Source organism: Ptychodera flava, chromosome 21 (genome assembly GCF_041260155.1).
Source record: "Ptychodera flava strain L36383 chromosome 21, AS_Pfla_20210202, whole genome shotgun sequence".
Classification (NCBI taxonomy): domain Eukaryota; kingdom Metazoa; phylum Hemichordata; class Enteropneusta; family Ptychoderidae; genus Ptychodera; species Ptychodera flava.
In genome coordinates this window covers 1483766-1502761 of record NC_091948.1, presented here as the reverse complement: position 1 = coordinate 1502761, position 18996 = coordinate 1483766, and the positions used below count along the sequence as shown (strand labels likewise).

Here is an 18996-nt window from a genome sequence, read left to right as displayed (position 1 = left end):
GTGGGTTCGAACCCCGAATGAAGACACTGTTATGTGCCTGGCCCATGAAACGCCTGGGCTGTTCATTAAGGAGTCAGGAAGACCTATCATAAAATTCTCAGTCATTTTTGTTGGCCTAATCTCAAACAGGATGTAGCACATTTCTGTAAACAGGTGCCGCCAATGAAGCTGTTCGTGCAAAAAGGTGTTCGTGCGCAGTTTTTCAGCGGGCGGGCAACTTTAAAAAATTACCAGTGGGCGGGGATAAAAAATCGACATTTACTGTGGGCGGGGAAAAAAATTCGTTTTTTTCAGTGGGCGGGGAGAAGATTTTTGACAGTGGGTACCGGAAAATATGTAGTGGGAGGGGAATGCTGTGGTTGATAAAACCAGAGGGGAGATTAAGTGCCTTACATAGAGGGGAGCAATGTTCCGAAGGTAGAAATGATAATTTGTTTGCTAGAACAGTCTTGTGTCGATCTTGGTTGCCACATCTGATCGAAAGATAGCGCTGCGTCTTGTGTTTGGCGGTACACGTGATAGCTCATGCAATCACGCCCTCAACGGCATATTTATGAAACTGAGGTTTGGCTGGGCTAAGAGAAGTCGCGTCGGCAGTGGGACTCCTCTGTCTCTGTCTCTACAACCATCCAGTATATCTTTAGGCGATGTGATGCGAAGAATGTTGGTAAGTAGCTTTTAAAAAATGTTCAAAATATTTGTCATAATTACTAATGGAAAGCATTTCTCAGTTAAATCGTTACACAAGTGCATAATAGTAAACCAAGTTGTGGACCAGCCCGGAGAGCCGGATTCCGTTTCTAGCTCCACGGGCTACTACGCCGCCTCCCAACTGGCGTATGTAGCCAAAGCCGGACACTCTAGTTGTACTCGTAGTCGTAGGGCTATTCACAACAGTCGTTTTCATAGGTTTGCGCAGACGTGCAGTATATCAGATAAGGAGTGTTGAATACATCGCGTATATGATAAGTTTTATCATTGTTTTTAATTTAAAATTTGGTGAAAAGTTTTACAATGGTTTTCAGATATCTGCCCTGTGACGGGCATGTCTGAGAAGGCTGTCAGGGGCAAGTCGTAAATTACAATTTAAACACTCAAATTTCTAATCAGACTGACTAAACACTGTGAAGGATTCAATCACCATTGTGAGAGACGGTTCATTATCGGCGCAAAGTCCAGTGTAGTGAAGTGTCTCTGTTGAAGCCTGAAATGTCTCTTCAGTCCAAGTTCAGAATGTCTTTGAAAATGATTTTGGATTTGAAAATGTGAGGTTCCCCGAGAAAGTTCGTTAAAAGCCGTTGGGCGGGAAAAATCTATGAGTCATGCGAAGGGCACATGATTGATTAAACTCAATTGTCGTAGCAGATATAATCTCTGTTTGGTAAAATCACGTAACCGTGGTAAAATAAACATTGATAGGAAGCGGTGCCTTACAGCTGAAATCTTACAAGGAATGTTATCTCAGTGTACAAGTGAATGCTAAGAACCGGAGAGTGAGTGACAAGAACATTTTCCAATCAGTAATTTTACACTTTAGTATTGAGCTACAATTGGGTACAAACTGCAGCAGAAATATTTTGAATTGTTTGAAACACTGACATGGCGGGGAAATGCTTTCGGCGAGAGAGTGAAATCATTCATTTTCCACCACACTTTAAACACGCTCTTCTCAAACTCTAGCTGATGCATTATGATGAATGTTTTGATTTGACTATAAAATTAACACCAGACATATTTTGTCCTTTTTGACAAATGTATGTAATGTAGTCAACAAAAACAGGCGACGCAAAGGATGTATTTTTCCCATCGTGAAAGTTACATTAAAAGTTTTTAAATCTACCCTCCAACTTTGTATCAGTTGCATAATAGTGTACATGTATTTTGCTTTCTTGTTTGTACATGTTAAGTAAGCCTATCATGGTGAAGAGAAAGGTTCTTCGTGTTTCAAGCGGCCTTTCTTCAAAGCTTGTAGTACAGGTATTGGCCACAAGGATTATTCTGCTTATAGTAGCATCATGATATAATAACAAAATGTGACATTTAACCTGTATTTATTCGATGACTATTTATACTGTTTCAAATTTCTTTGCTTTGTTTCAGAATTCAAGTGCATGTGGACATCTTATGCATAAGTTAAGTATACATATATTTGGCTCTGCAGAATTTCCTTGAATTATTAACTCCTTCTCCGTCAACTGGTGTATTTTGACCATGCAAAGTATTCCCAGCAGAATATCACAACATGAACATAAAAAGTATGCGTAATTTATACAATCATTTAAATATATTTAGCAAGTATCAATTATTGTTCTCTGTTAAAGGATGCTAATTGAATATATCATATATACTCACTATAAACTGTAGAATATTGCTGATCAGACACTGATCATGAGACCATCAATGTAGCAAAGACGTTAGTTAAAAATTTGAATTACGTAAAGAAGTAATTTTCAGCTCGTGTTCAGGGCGATCATTAGACCCATTTTAACATTAGTATTTTGCATTAAAGAGGATAAGCTTATGCATCGGACACTAAAATCTTACAGATAGCTACGTTAGCATTCACTAGTAGAATGAAAAATATTAAATGATCAAATCATTTTTTCACATACTCTTGGCCACTAAATTACATGAATGATGTGGAACATTGTACCTTCAAGATGCAAGACTACTTTAAATTTAAAGTGTCGGACAGAGCGATCAACCCGATTGAAAACACTTGAGGGGATTCTGATACATGTGGCAACATATTCAAGCTGTATTTATGTCACATGTTCAACGTTTGTTTCAACTGTTTCACATTTTTCCCTGTTTCAGAATCCAAGTGCGTACATACGGATATAATGGAATCTTCACCAAAGCATTGCTCTGCACAACTACAACTGATTCTCTGTCAGTGTCAATAGTTTGTTGGCATTGCAAAGCTTTCCCACTTCACTGAGCAAAATTATGACTAGTTTCTGTATCCTTGAATATGCCTGGCAGTATCTTTTGTTTTGGAAAAGGGGTTGGGGCTGATAAAATATATCAGACGTACTTTATTTTATTTCCCACAATTGTCACAGGGATCATGCAGTTGACAGCCGCTTGTCTTATATACAGTCACAGTCAATCGATCCCAGGATTTAGAAATATAATTTAGTATAAAATTTCCTGGTTGATCAGATAAAGATAATGCATCTTATCGATCCCAGGATTTAGAAATATAATTTAGTATAAAATTTCCTGGTTGATCAGATAAAGATAATGCATCTTATCGATCCCAGGATTTAGAAATATAATTTAGTATAGATTCCTGGTTGATTAGATAAAGATAATGCATCTTATCGATCCCAGGATTTAGAAATATAATTTAGTATAGATTCCTGGTTGATCAGATAAAGATAATGCATCTTATCGATCCCAGGATTTAGAAATATAATTTAGTATAGATTCCTGGTTGATTAGATAAAGATAATGCATCTTATCGATCCCAGGATTTAGAAATATAATTTAGTATCAATTCCTGGTTGATCAGATAAAGATAATGCATCTTATCGATCCCAGGATTTAGAAATATAATTTAGTATAGATTCCTGGTTGATCAGATAAAGATAATGCATCTTATCGATCCCAGGATTTAGAAATATAATTTAGTATAAATTCCTGGTTGATCAGATAAAGATAATGCATCTTATCGATCCCAGGATTTAGAAATATAATTTAGTATAAAATTTCCTGGTTGATCAGATAAAGATAATGCATCTTATCGATCCCAGGAATCCGTATTTAATTTACGAAATATATGTTAGTTTAAAATTTCCTTGTGTATCTGGTTAATATGATCCATCTTATCAATGACTGGAATCGGTTCTTATGTGTAAAAACTCAATTTTTTTAAAAATTTCTGTTGAATCTGACAAAGATAATCCATCATATCTATGGCAGGAATGTATTGACACACTTTAAAAGTAGGTGTATATTTAAACTTGTAAACTTGAAAATTTAAGCCAGTGTATACGAGTAGCTGCTGTTTGCATTATGTTCTTCTTGTAAGGATCGTTTCCAGACTGTTTATTTTACCCTACATGAAGAAACAAGATATCTCCTGGGGATAACTTCACTTCTGCCAGTGCATGCAGTGACGGATATGGGGAAGCATGGGTTTACTCTTTGATGTTGACGGGGTAGACTCCCGGTCTCACAAATGATACAAAAGACTTATGTGGTGCACTTGTTAGTTCTGTAACGTTGGTCTTACTAGAAAATTATGTTATCCATGCACATTCGCTTACCGGTACGCTTGAAATGATAGATTTCAAACTCAAGCTTTGCCTTTTAAATGATGTATTAGCATAGAGATGACATTTTAGCGATGTCGCGTAAGATAATTTGTAACTTTGAAAATTCGAAAAACTTAGGTGCTTGGAACAGTTTGGTCGGAATTTGTTCAGAAAATGGAAAATAGAGGCCAGTCTTAATTATCTTGATAATTGTTCACTTGAACACTGGTCCCTGAATAAGGTGTTTAGCCGTAATCATGAAATATCTGCAACGTGGGAGACATTCCAGTAGAAAACAAAACTCGTTAAATTATTGATAAAAGTGATTTTCAGTACAAGTACGTATTACTTATGCATACTCTGTGGACAAGCCCAGGTGGGCAAAACTACAGGTAAAACTACATTCGAAAATAACATAATTCGATCGAAACATTGTCTCAACTTCTACAGACACGGACCTTTTTTAGTTTGACTGATTATAACACTGTAAATTGACACCCAACAGGGTTGACTCTTGACTGAAGTGCTTAGTTAGCTTCTCCGCGCTGTAATATGATATATTCTTTTGAGACGTCATGTGTAAAACTCAACCCGATTTTTGCTTCTCATCTGAAGACGATCAGTTACATAAGTTTCCTATCAGTTGCCCGCTAATTTGGATGGCTGATATGTCTATCGGTAACAACAGATGGAATCGATATGGGCACTCTGGCACTTATCTTCGCATACCAAGGTCTCTTGTCCGGGCAGATTGATGCTACCCAAAATGATTGGTTTGGGAGAGAGTGGTCGAAGAAACAGACCCGTGTGAGCGGACGATGTCTGACACCATAGAGATATGTATGGAGAGTTCTACTCGATGCATAGTGACACTATACAGATTCATTGGGCAGACGTAATATAATAAAAAATCCCAGCCTTAGATCAGATAGAGAAACCTTTGAGCTAAACTTGTTTCGTAAACAAAAATGTATACAAAGCTGTTTTTTATTTACATTACCTAAGAAGTAGGCGTTCGCCCAAGCACTATGACTCCAGCGAAAACAGGCATGTCATATTAAAATTCTGACTTTGTGTGGCGTAAAATTTGTTACCACTGTAGAATGATAACGCTCATGGCGACAATGTTAAGATGTACAGGAATGGCAGTTTGGCATATCACTTTTTTGATAATAAACTCCTTCAATGCTTTTCATTATAACCAAGATACTTAAACAATGGAGATAAAAGAAAGTTCTTGTTTACCTCCATGCTTAAACATTACGATTCTGCTGTTCATGCGCAGTAGACATACAGGTGTTGAAAATTAATATAGGACCTCACTCGATCATCGTACCATATAATCTATATGCCGTCTACACTGCGCTTCCAAGATTTCGGTTGAAACGCAAATGAGTAGTCCTGCACCAGTTGAAAATCATTACCGCAGGAGAACGCCAGACATGTAGTTTGACATCTCGTAATAACGACATTTATCCGCGTACTTGATTGAGTAAAAGATAAAGTGAAAAATCAACGTTTGATAAGGGGGTAATTTTAATATAAGTAGTCACTGTCAGACATACCTTGTTTTCCGCCTAATTGCTACGTTTTAACGATGCCCTTACAGTCCCCGTCACAAACGACCATGCAAAAAAACAGCTCGCAAAAGACAGCACAAATCATACATGTACTCCCGCGCCTGTACGACATTACATGTAGAGACTAGTAATATTAAACCGTGTAATCCTTGCCAAGCAAAGGACAATTGTGGCCTAACCAAAAAGTTCAGTCACCTTTGGAACTTCTTATCGGACGTTCTAGTCTGCAAAGTCACCAGCCATTATCCATTTCATGTTGCCGGCCAGGCATTGGACAGTATCATTTCATGTCTTTCTTTATCAACTAAACTAAATGATAGAGGGACCGTGAATAAACGTTGAAGCCTATATGATTTGATGGGATTAAAATCAGATTCAACAAGCTTACACAAAATTGAAATATTGGCGAGAAATATCTGCCGACCAGGACATTATAAAGATAATCAACCATATCAGGACGCAAGGAATATGTATCTAATTTATAAAAAAAATTTGGTGTAAAATTTTCTGGTGTGAAATACAGAAAGTCCGTCTTATCGATGATAGGAATTAAAATATACCATTTAGTATGAACTTTCCTGGTTGATCAGATAAAAATAATGCATCTTATCGATCCCAGGATTTAGAAATATAATTTAGTATAAATTCCTGGTTGATTAGATAAAGATAATGCATCTTATTGATCCCAGGAATAAGAAATATAATTTAGTATAGATTCCTGGTTGATCAGATAAAGATAATGCATCTTATCGATCCCAGGATTTAGAAATATAATTTAGTATAAATTCCTGGTTGATTAGATAAAGATAATGCATCTTATCGATCCCAGGATTTAGAAATATAATTTAGTATAGATTCCTGGTTGATCAGATAAAGATAATGCATCTTATCGATCCCAGGATTTAGAAATATAATTTAGTATAGATTCCTGGTTGATCAGATAAAGATAATGCATCTTATCGATCCCAGGATTTAGAAATATAATTTAGTATAGATTCCTGGTTGATCAGATAAAGATAATGCATCTTATCGATCCCAGGATTTAGAAATATAATTTAGTATAGATTCCTGGTTGATCAGATAAAGATAATGCATCTTATCGATCCCAGGATTTAGAAATATAATTTAGTATAAAATTTCCTGGTTGATTAGATAAAGATAATGCATCTTATCGATCCCAGGATTTAGAAATATAATTTAGTATAAATTCCTGGTTGATCAGATAAAGATAATGCATCTTATCGATCCCAGGATTTAGAAATATAATTTAGTATAGATTCCTGGTTGATTAGATAAAGATAATGCATCTTATCGATCCCAGGATTTAGAAATATAATTTAGTATAAATTCCTGGTTGATCAGATAAAGATAATGCATCTTATCGATCCCAGGATTTAGAAATATAATTAGTATAAAATTTCCTGGTTGATTAGATAAAGACACTGCATCTTATCGATCCCAGGATTTAGAAATATAATTTAGTATAGATTCCTGGTTGATCGATAAAGATAATGCATCTTATCGATCCCAAGATTTAGAAATATAATTTAGTATAAATTCCTGGTTGATCGGATAAAGATAATGCATCTTATCGATCCCAGGATTTAGAAATATAATTTAGTATAAAATTTCCTGGTTGATCAGATAAAGATAATGCATCTTATCGATCCCAGGATTTAGAAATATAATTTAGTATAAAATTTCCTGGTGCATCAGATAAAGATAATGCATCTTATCGATCCCAGGATTTAGAAATGTAATTTAGTATAAATTACTTGGTGCATCAGATAAAGATAATGCATCTTATCGATCCCAGGATTTAGAAATATAATTTAGTATTAAACTTCCTGGTGCATCAGATAAAGATAATGCATCTTATTGTTCCCAGGATTTAGAAATATAATTTAGTATAAATTCCTGGTGCATCAGATAAAGATAATGCATCTTATCGATCCCAGGATTTAGAAATATAATTTAGTATAAATTCTTGGTGCATCAGATAAAGATAATGCATCTTATCGATCCCAGGATTTAGAAATATAATTTAGTATAAATTCTTGGTGCATCAGATAAAGATAATGCATCTTATCGATCCCAGGATTTAGAAATATAATTTAGTATAAATTCCTGGTTGATCCGATAAAGTAAGATCCCAGGAATCTGCATTTAGTTTATAAAATTTAATTTAGTATAATCTGTCCTGGTGCATTAGATACAGATAATCCATCTTATCAATGCCAGGAATCTGTTCTGAGTTTAAAGAGTCCGTGTTACGCCGTAAGCAGCAACTGCTAAAATCATGCCCCCTCTCTTTGGAGTCAACCTTTATTATTCCACATACTAGTGCGGTGGGTGTGTGTGTTGGCTGCTAACGTTGCAGGTTGTGGGCGTTTTTTCAAAGCTCACTTTGTCGCCTTTTTCGCCTTTTCGAAGTTCACACAAAGGTGTATCTACAGTTCTTCATACCTCTAAAACCAACCCTGAAAATAACTGTTTATTGCGTGGACTTCAGTTTACGCAATGTATATACTTTTGAACTTTACCTTTCTCCTGTGATAATGGCTGCATGTTTATGGAAAGATACAGGATCATTGGGAGTTTTTTAATTCTTGTGTAAAGGATGGCCAGCGGTAAACACTATCTGTTACACCATGGTCACTGTTTACACACTCAAAGGATTTAGAGCATTCCATTATCGCCTGTCTCGATATCAAAATCGAGGTCTCAAGTCACACTTGACACGATTATATTTCACGGCCGAGTGAACCAGAATAGTGATTTCCTCCACCGTCGCCTATGCCAATTATATAAACAGTCAGTGAGAACACCGATCGAGTGGAAATGCAGCGTCGATATACTGCCATTAGATGAGTTATATTTATACCCAGTTGAGTTGCTACTTAATTTTTCACCTGCATGTTGCTACATCGCATTAATGAAACAGAGACTATTTTTCGCCCATTGGGCAACATATGACAGTGGTGTTGCAACGTTCAATAACTTGCCGCGAGTTGACTGATGACCCCGACGCAACGCCGGCCACAGACATCATGAATGCAAGTATCTTTGCCACAAAGTTACGTAAGGGGTGGACCATTTGATTTCTGGGGGGGGGGGGGTATGGAGGATTTGAGGAAAAAAAATTTGTCACCAGGTGAGAGAGAAGAAAAAAAATTGATCCTGTCATGGCCTGAGAAAAAAAAAATTGTCATAACAGACAGAAGAGAAAAAAAATTGTCACAATGCACCAGAAATAAGCAAAATTTGGAAACCTTATTCTCATGTATTCTTTGCCGGCGCGCCGCCATAGGCGGCGCAAATGTTTTACCACAAGCAATTCTTATGTTTCTTTTCCCAGCACTTATGATATAAGCATGTACTACATAGGTCTACTTTACACCTCAGTACACTCAATGTTTTCCTTCCCTTTTCTGACCCAAGAAATCATATTTCAGGATTTCTGTTGCACTATCTCAATGGCATAGGCACTATCTCAAGGGGACTATTTGACTTCTGTAAATTGTGAAAATTTAAAACAAAGACAGGAGTCAATAAACTAGTGTTAAAACCAATATATTATTTTCTCAATATAAATTTGTTAGAAAGATGTACCTTGACAATGAAAAATTGAGGAACAACAAATATAATGAAATACAATGTGTGAGCCTTGTTTTTCTGACCACAAACACCGGATCGCAAACATGCCATATTCAGGTTTTCATTAGAAGCTGGCAGCTGGAGAAATGACACAAGAAGGTCACAGATTTTCCGTTCCTGTATATTCATTTGTCTTCAGTCTCTGGCAAACAGAACTGTTTTTCACAAATTGTATTGTCATTGTTTGGTTGTTGAATATTGTGACTCAAAAACTGATCATGCAAAAAATGTAAAAAATATCAGTGTTCTATGTCATTTTCAAACAGTTTTACTGAGTGCAAAATAAAGTGAAACTCCTCTCAGATTGCACCATTAAACACATCAATTTCTCAAAATTTCCAATACGAGAGGGGGAACCCCCCTCTCGTGCTCTCCCCCTTGGGGTATTCTAACAGTTTCACTTAGTAAAAAAATTAAAAAACACCTCTCAGATTGCACCAGACTGCACCATTGCACACATCAATATCTTAAAAATTTTTCCATGCAAGATGGGGGAAAGCCCCTGTGACACTTCCCCTCAGCCTCTCTCATGTTATCCCCCTGTACTTTCAAATTCTGCCCGGTCAGATATCCTAGTGAAAACCCTGTCATAATATCCATCCAAATTAAACAATATACTATATGGTTAGATACTGCGTGATCTTTTATATCTTTATTTTATTGTGACTTTGAATTTCATTTTGATGTGTTCACCTTTTTTGAACCATCATGAGATAACTGATGATTATCAAGCAGGGTACATCAGGATTTGAAAGGTCTTAAAAAAAAGACTTTACTGTTGCTGTATTTTGTAAATTTTACAATTACATGTATTGGTATTTAACTTTTCTAAGTGGGGGATCAGTCAAATTTTCAGAGTTAGAGAGGGAGGTTACTCAAATTCATCATGGTTGGCGAAGGGGGGGGGGGTGTCACTCGAAATTTCGGAGTTTCAGGCCGTAAATAATGACGGCTCCCTTATATACAACGCATTACAAACTTGATGACCAATAAAAAAAAAAATTGCACTGCTACTCCATTTGGAAAAAAAAAATTGATGCAGGTCTGACAGTAGAAAAAAAAAAATTGCTGTCACTCTGACAGGAAAAAAAATTTGCTCCCATACCCTCTTCCTCCATACCCCCCCCCCCAGAAATCAAATGGTTCTCCCCTAATTGAGAGGAGATGACGGATGCTAGACATCCGCCATGCATGGTGACTTTACTAAGCTAGGTGAACTTTGACACCATACGATACGGGAGAGAGAATAATATTCATATTATGAGACGAAAAAACCGGACTAAAAGTTGAGTCATTCATGTATACTAAACTTTGAATGTTGGAGAAGTGGGTGACAAAATCCGAACTTCAAAAATTAGTTTTGACCTCGCTGTGACGGAAGAAGCCACGAGTAAACCGATACCTTGAGGTCAGTTTTCAATAGTCTACAGTTCCTCGTTTGATATTGCTGTTTAGGCCTAATGACGAAAATCTTAGCTAGTTCAAGTTTCGAAAGTGTGCTAAAGAAAAATCGAACCGCGTGTTGCACTCAACTTATCGGCAAACGCTTTTTCGTGGAGTGACCGTGGCTTTATAATTGTCACGAATCAACTGAGTGTGATTGACGCAAACGAACGCCCTGCGTAATTTCAACGTTGTGCTGATTGCTCATGATACTTACGAAAACAATCACATGAAATCATTTTTTAGCTCCATGGGTAAACGAAATGTATTACGAAAACATAGTTCAAAATAGACATAATCCCAAAGGTTTTACTCGGGGTAGGTCTACCTAATGCTAAATCGATGGGATACGATCACTGACTTCTATCCACGACTTCGCTTACGTATACTTCTGCTGAAAGGGCATACAGCTGAATTTTCATCATTTAAATTTGTTATCACTGAAAAAGCCGTGTGCCAACGTAACGGACCAACCTTGTTGAACCTTTTCACTTTTGGTACATTTTCAAAGGGGTCGAACGATAGGCCAAGGAACACTTATGAAACAAATGCGTACTACGTCAAAATCAAAGTACATTAATTTTTATTTATGTTTAGTCGTTCAGTATATTCACAGGCATCATATACAAGATTTTAAAAGTAATGACAATGAACCCCATGAAATAGGACAAAATTACTCAGTGGAGTCTGGGCCTTGACACGGCACGTAGTTCACACGTGATGTGATCCGCAGATATAAGGGAGAACGAGTGCATCCGGACACGGGTGCCTGGAACGCGCGATATCCGTATGGCTGGTGCTACAGTTTCAGCGTATTGCGTGAGTGGAAGAGCGTGTCATAATATGCATGGATCGAGTCAACTTTACTGTACTGTATACACTCCGAGGGATACGGTCGAGTCCCTACACGGGAAATCGCTCGTCGGCAACGCAACCGTAAGAGTCCAGTCAGGAATCCGAATTGGATTTGTTGTATTTATGTATTTATTACATGAAATATAGACGTGACCCAGTTTTCTGTGAATAAACTTTTCAGATAAAGTATTTTACACTTAGACTGGACAAGAGTGTTAGGTACTATGATATCGCGTGGTCGAGTGGTCGTTTGGTTTGCATCATCGTAAATTCCGCGCCCATTTGCGGCAACAGCTCGGCGCTACCCACAAATTTTGAAAAGTTGTATTTTTGCGGAGGTCCGCGGAGCGGAAATTATTCTCTGACTCGCGACTAATGTGGGTTTGTGATCGTTCCGGTACGTATATTGTTCGTTGTAGTCGGTGCTATTCCTGGTTGTTCGTATAATACTGGCGAGTGGCACACCAAATCTATGATTCATGATTAAGTTAATCACGATACTTGTACATGATTACAATATCTAGAGAGATCGACGTGGTCCACCACGGTCAATCAGACCGGGCTTCTCAATGAGGTCAGTACGTCACGGTCTCAGAGCGTCTACATCTCTGTGTCTACGGAAAGCGTTAAAAGTGAAGTGCGTCTCTGTCCAGAAAGTCTCCAATGTCATGCCTTTGATATGCATCTAGTAGACAATCGGGGAGAAAGGTCACTCCCATTTCAGTACATCTGTCACCATAGAGGTCCAGATTCAACGTCCGGTCAATTCTAATGACTTAAGCAGTTGTTTGAACATTTCATTAACGCAAAGGATGATGAACGCCTACATCAGAGGTCACGAAATTAAACAACGAGAGAGATCATTGCACGATGCGTTACCAGTCCGGGTCATTTCCAAAATTGGCGACTCATTATGATAATGTTTCCGGCATTTAGCCAATCATTGACCAGATTACATCATTAATAAAGTGGAGGTCACGCTGGGTCACAAATTACCCACGCCTCTGTCTTGTTAGTTTCGACGAATTTTGACTGTCAACATAATCCACATAACATAATTCTCTATGCTATTACAATTTTCATGTTTTGTTTTGTGACAGGTGATGAACATCGAACACAGAACAATAACATGCTATGATTCCATGTTACAAGGTACCATCTCCAGAATAGGATATCTTGAAAATCTAAGGCAAGTGTTATTATATCCACATAGTAAAACTATTGGCTATCAAAAAAATAATAATAAATTATCAAGATAGATAAAACTATTTTATAGCACACAGTGCAACTAAACAGCAACATAGGTTGACATCATTGATTATTTCAATATCATTGATGAAACATTAAATGAGTATTCTTCATTGATGATATTAACCAAAGAGGCCTGTGCTAGGTATGGATAGTGATTCCACTCGCGTTATGTCTTTCCCTTTTTCTCTAGCAAGTACTTGTTTTGCCCAGCAATCTTGTGAAATTCTCCATATAGTCATATTTTCATAGACTGCGACCACTCAAGATCAATTTGGATAATTCCTCTAATGATTCCACATATGCTTACAATGATGTCCATTGAAATCTATAATTCTCACTCAGTTGGCAAACTTAAAAAGTAAGTGGTACAAACATGACGATAAAAGCTTTTCACATTTTATTAATTATTTTATTTGTGTGTATTGTTTAACCTTAAGGGAGTATTTCAAGAAAGAGTGAACAAGACAGAAAAAACGATACCTGGAGTGGAAGTTGATCTGTCTACAAAATGTTCCACAGCAAAGGAATACGTATGATTGTGGAGTATTTATTTGTCTATTTGCCAGACAAATATCAAGGAATGCCTCTCTAAACTTTACTCAAGTAAGTGTCAAAATGGGCTTATGGATATTTTCAAGCCTCAATTATTGTGACTTGAGATATATGTTAGTCATCGGACCAATAAGTTCCACTTATTCTGGACAGAAATTCCAATACTGCCATTGCCAATATCAACCAGATATGAACTGAAAATGCTCACGTGTTTCATTATATATTGAAGTTATGTGTAAATTTGAACCTTTGCCACATGTTTGTGACTTCATTGAAATTATTATGATCAACATAATGAACAATAATCACCGCCGATTAATTCTAAAAGGTCATGAAGTATACAAATATGTAATTAGCTGAAATAAAAATATTAAAGTTATTTGACTGCTCTTATTGTATCACCACTTTATATAGCAAGTGTAATTACCGTTGGCCAAGTCCTTCAAGCCATATATGCCGAGCTGTGAAAGCTCATTAGATATGCAAATTATAAATTAGCTGACATGAAAATGTGAAATGACTTTCGATATTGTTTTAACCTAGTACCTGGTATAATCATCAATGTACATAGCATGTTTTGCCAACTTTGATCAAGTAAATCCCGGTATATATCCCTAATAAGCAAAGTTCATTAAATATGTAAATTAGGAATTGGCTTAAGTAAAAATGCTTGTCAATAATGTTGTATCATGGTATCTGCAATATGTGTAGCAAATTTTGTCAACTTTGGTCAAGTCAATACAGACATATATCTCTAATTAGGAAAGATCATTAAATATGCAAATTAGGAATTGGCTGAAGAGAAAATGCTAAATGACTTTCAATAATATTGTATTATAGTATCTTTAATGTACATAGCAAGTTTCATCAATTTTGATCAAGTCAATTCAGATAAATATCCCTAATTATGAAAATTCATTTAATATTCAAATTAGGTTTTGACTGAAGTAAAAATGTCTTTTGACTTTCAATAATGTTATATCACAGTATCTTGATAGCAAGTTTCAACAACTACAATCAAGTTAATTCAGATACATATCCCTAATTGGGAAAGTTCATTAAATATGCAAATTCGGAATTGGCTGAAGTAAAAATGCTTAATGACTTTCAAAAATGTTGTATCATAGTGGCTTCAATACATGTAGCAAGTTTCATCAACTTTGGTCCAGTCATTTCAAATATATATCCCTAATTAACAAAGTTCATGAAATATGCAAATTAGGAATTGGCTGATTCGAGTTAAAACGCTTAACGACTTTCAATAATGTTAAATCATAGTATCTTTAATATAAATACCAAGTTTGGTTAATTTTGATCGAGTCAAATCAGACATATATCCCTAGTTAGGAAAGTTCATTAAATATGCAAATTAGCATTTATCTTTCATGTCACCCCTTAATGGTTCCCACTGCTGATATATCTTGGTGTGATCAACATTTGTAGCAAATCTCATCAAATTGTGTGTAGTCGTTTTTAATGTATATCCGTTTTTTTCTAAAATCATTAATTATGCAAATGAGCAAAAAGTATGCAAGCCACACCCACCAAAAACTAATCAGTTCTTGCCATTTGCTAATTGAATATATGTGTCAGATTTGATTTTGATCTGATAAGCCGTTTTTGAGATATCGGACCAACAGACAGACACACAGACGGACAGACAGACAGACATCGCTGCGACATATGCTCACGTGTGTAAACACGCGAGCAAAAAACGCTAATGTACCGGTATATGCACATGTGAAAACAAATTATACTGTCAGAGTACACTTAATAAAACCAAAGTTTGCTAAGGAAAAAGTGTGATTTCTGTAAAACTCCCGATTTCCTGGCTACTATATCTCCAGTTTTCAACATTTAAAACCAGATATGAACTGAAAATGCTCACGTGTTTCATTATATATTGCAGTTATGTGTAAATTTGAACCTTTGCCACATGTTTGCAACTTCATTGAAATAAAAGTATTATGATCAACATAATGAACAATAATCACCGCCGACTAATTCTAGAAGGTCATGAAGTATACAAATATGTAATTAGTTCAAATAAAAATATTAAAGTTCTTTGACTGCTGTCAATGTATCACCATTTTATATGGCAAGTGTAATTACCGTTGTCCAAGTCCTTCAAGCCATATATGCCGAGCTGTGAAAGCTCATTAGATATGCAAATTATAAATTAGGTGACATGAAAATGTGAAATGACTTTCGATATGTTTTAACCAGATATAATCATCAATGTAAATAGCATGTTTTGCCAACTTGATCAAGTAAATCCAAGTATATATCCCTAATAAGCAAAGTTCATTAAATATTTTAATTAGGATTGACTTGAGTTAAAATGCTTAATGATTGTCAATAATGTTGTATCATGGTATCTGCAATATAGGTAGCAAGTTTTGTCAACTTTGGTCAAGTCAATTCAGATATATATCTCTAATTAGGAAAGTTCATTAAATATGCAAATTAGGATAGGGTGAAGAGAAAATGCTTAATGACTTTTAATAATATTGTATCAATGTACATAACAAGTTTCATCAATTTTGATCAAGTCAATTCAGATAAATATCCCTAATTATGAAAATTCATTTAATATGCAAATTAAGAATTGGCTGAAGTAAAAATGTCTTTTGACTTTCAATAATGTTATATCACAGTATCTTTGATGTATATAGCAAGTTTCAAAAAGTAAAAAACAAGTCAATTCAGATATATATCCCTAATTGGGAAAGTTCATTAAATATGCAAATTCGGAATTGGCTGAAGTAACAATGCTTAAAGACTTTCAAAAATGTTGTATCATAGCAGCTCCAAATACATGTAGCAAGTTTCATCAACGTCGGTCCAGTCAATTAAAATATATATCCCTAATTAGCTAAGTTCATTAAATATGCATATTAGGAATTGGCTTAAGTTAAAACGCTTAATGACTTTCAATAATGTTAAATAATAGTATCTTTAATATACATACCAAGTTTGGTCAATTTTGATCAAGTCAAATCAGACATATATCCCTAATTAGGAAAGTTCATTAAATATGCAAATGAGCAACTATCTTTCATGTCACCCCTTAATGGTTCCCACTGCTGATATATCTTGGTGTGATCAACATTTGTAGCAAATCTCATCAAATTGTGTGTAGTCGTTTTTAATGTATATCCGTTTTTTCTAAAATCATTAATTATGCAAATGAGCAAAAAGTATGCAAGCCACACCCACCAAAAACTAATCAGTTCTTGCCATTTGCTAACTGAATATATGTACCAGATTTGATTCTGATCTGATAAGCCGTTTTTGAGATATCGGACCAACAGACAGACAGACAGACACACAGACACACAGACAGACATCGCTGCGACATATGCTCACGTGTATAAACACGTGAGCAAAAAACTGTAACTCCTATCAGGCCGGGTTAAATTTTGTGAACTTTTGACATAATATTATTTTAGTAGCAAAAGGGCTATGTTGTTACACAGTAAAGCTGTCAAATATTGAAAAACTGTCATTTCAAGTTTGTTTAATGAATTTCTTTGTTTTAAAATGTCAGTCTTTCAACCCCTGCCATTTAATTCAGGATGATAGACAACGCAAAACAAATTTGTTTTTTCCATGGCCCCTCCACATACAAACTATTCACAAATGAGATGGTAAATTTCATGAAGTAGTGTCAAGGTTTTGAATTCAAAATTTATGATTTGTTTCATTAATACCAAACGTGAGGTTTTCTACCCAAAACATGTACCACTTCACCTTCCAAGTAAACTACAGCAATCATAGTAAACTTAAAATTCTCTGCCTTTTGTTTTCATGTCATCTTTCGTAAAAAATATTACTTAGAAAGAAGTTTGTTGGTAAAAGACCAACGCCGCCTTAATTGCACAAATGGATTTTTGAGTGATGTTGTCTCATTAGTTCAGTGACCTTTGTTCAAAAATGCATAATTGAATTATTCATATAAATTATTGTTTTTGATTTCTTTCAGGAAGATGTCACTAAATTCAGAAAACAAGTTGTTGATGAGATACTCCACGGAACAATTCTTGACTAATAGGCCAAACCCGGAATTAGAATCGACCACGGTACAAACAAAGCCATGTGCGCAAACGCGCATAGACGTACTTGTATGTCCATACGCGTTCAGTACACACATGTTGGTTTGTTTGTACCGGCATCACGTGATTATTTGGGCGTACTGAGTATGTAGAGCGGCGTCCGCATCGCGTCCTTTACGTGTTGAGAGGTCTCAGTCAGAAAAATGTAACAACTTAGCCGGCTATTGAACCACTCTTTAATGGGAGTGGAGATTTAGCCGACTGGTTCTGTCTCAGGCCTCTCAGCTAGGCGACTGATGCCGTATGTGTGGGTTCGAATCCGATTGAAAACTATCCGTATTTTCTATCCTGGGTCGGTAACACTGCTGGTGGACAGAATTGTCCCCGAGGTTATCGTTCGCCCAGTTAAAGCGATGAAATTCGTTTCTTCGCTTCGATAAAGTGTGTATGTGCGATGTATGATAGTGAGCATGCGTGCGTGAGTGCTTCACGAACTCTACAACGTGTTGAGAGGTCTCAGTCAGAAAAATGTAACAACTTAGCCGGCTATTGAACCACTCTTTAATGGGAGTGGAGATTTAGCCGACTGGTTCTGTCTCAGGCCTCTCAGCTAGGCGACTGATGCCGTATGTTGTGGTTCGAATCCGATTGAAAACTATCCGTATTTTCTATCCTGGGTCGGTAACACTGCTGGTGGACAAAATTGTCCCCGAGGTTATCGTTCGCCCCAGTTAAAGCGATGAAATTCATTTCTTCGCTTCGATAAGTGTGTATGTGCGATGTATGATAGTGAGCATGCGTGCGTGAGTGCTTCACGAACTCTACAACGTGTTGAGAGGTCTCAGTCAGAAAAATGTAACAACTTAGCCGGCTATTGAACCACTCTTTAATGGGAGTGGAGATTTAGCCGACTGGTTCTGTCTCAGGCCTCTCAGCTAGGCGACTGATGCCGTATGTTGTGGGTTCGAATCCGATTGAAAACTATCCGTATTTTCTATCCTGGGTCGGTAACACTGCTGGTGGACAGAATTGTCCCCGAGGTTATCGTTCGCCCAGTTAAAGCGATGAAATTCGTTTCTTCGCTTCCATAAAGTGTGTATGTGCGATGTATGATAGTGAGCATGCGTGCGTGAGTGCTTCACGAACTCTACAACGTGTTGAGAGGTCTCAGTCAGAAAAATGTAACAACTTAGCCGGCTATTGAACCACTCTTTATTGGGAGTGGAGATTTAGCCGACTGGTTCTGTCTCAGGCCTCTCAGCTAGGCGACTGATGCCGTATGTTGTGGGTTCGAATCCGATTGAAAACTATCCGTATTTTCTATCCTGGGTCGGTAACACT

General features: G+C 36.5%; 1 protein-coding gene and 1 long non-coding RNA gene across 5 annotated transcripts in view; both read left to right on the top strand.

The window, feature by feature from the left end:
- The window catches only part of LOC139121059 (semaphorin-2A-like), a 291580-nt gene that overhangs the window by 235056 nt on the left and 37528 nt on the right, over positions 1-18996 (top strand). The window lies entirely within an intron of this gene.
- LOC139121041 (uncharacterized) lies at positions 559-18228 on the top strand. Of its 2 annotated transcripts, XR_011549211.1 has the most exons (4): positions 559-667; positions 12898-12986; positions 13486-13651; positions 17586-18228. It is a non-coding gene; the product is annotated as an uncharacterized lncRNA (long non-coding RNA). The 2 variants fall into 2 exon arrangements; XR_011549210.1 differs by lacking the exon at positions 559-667 and having other exon boundaries at positions 10642-12986; positions 17586-18220.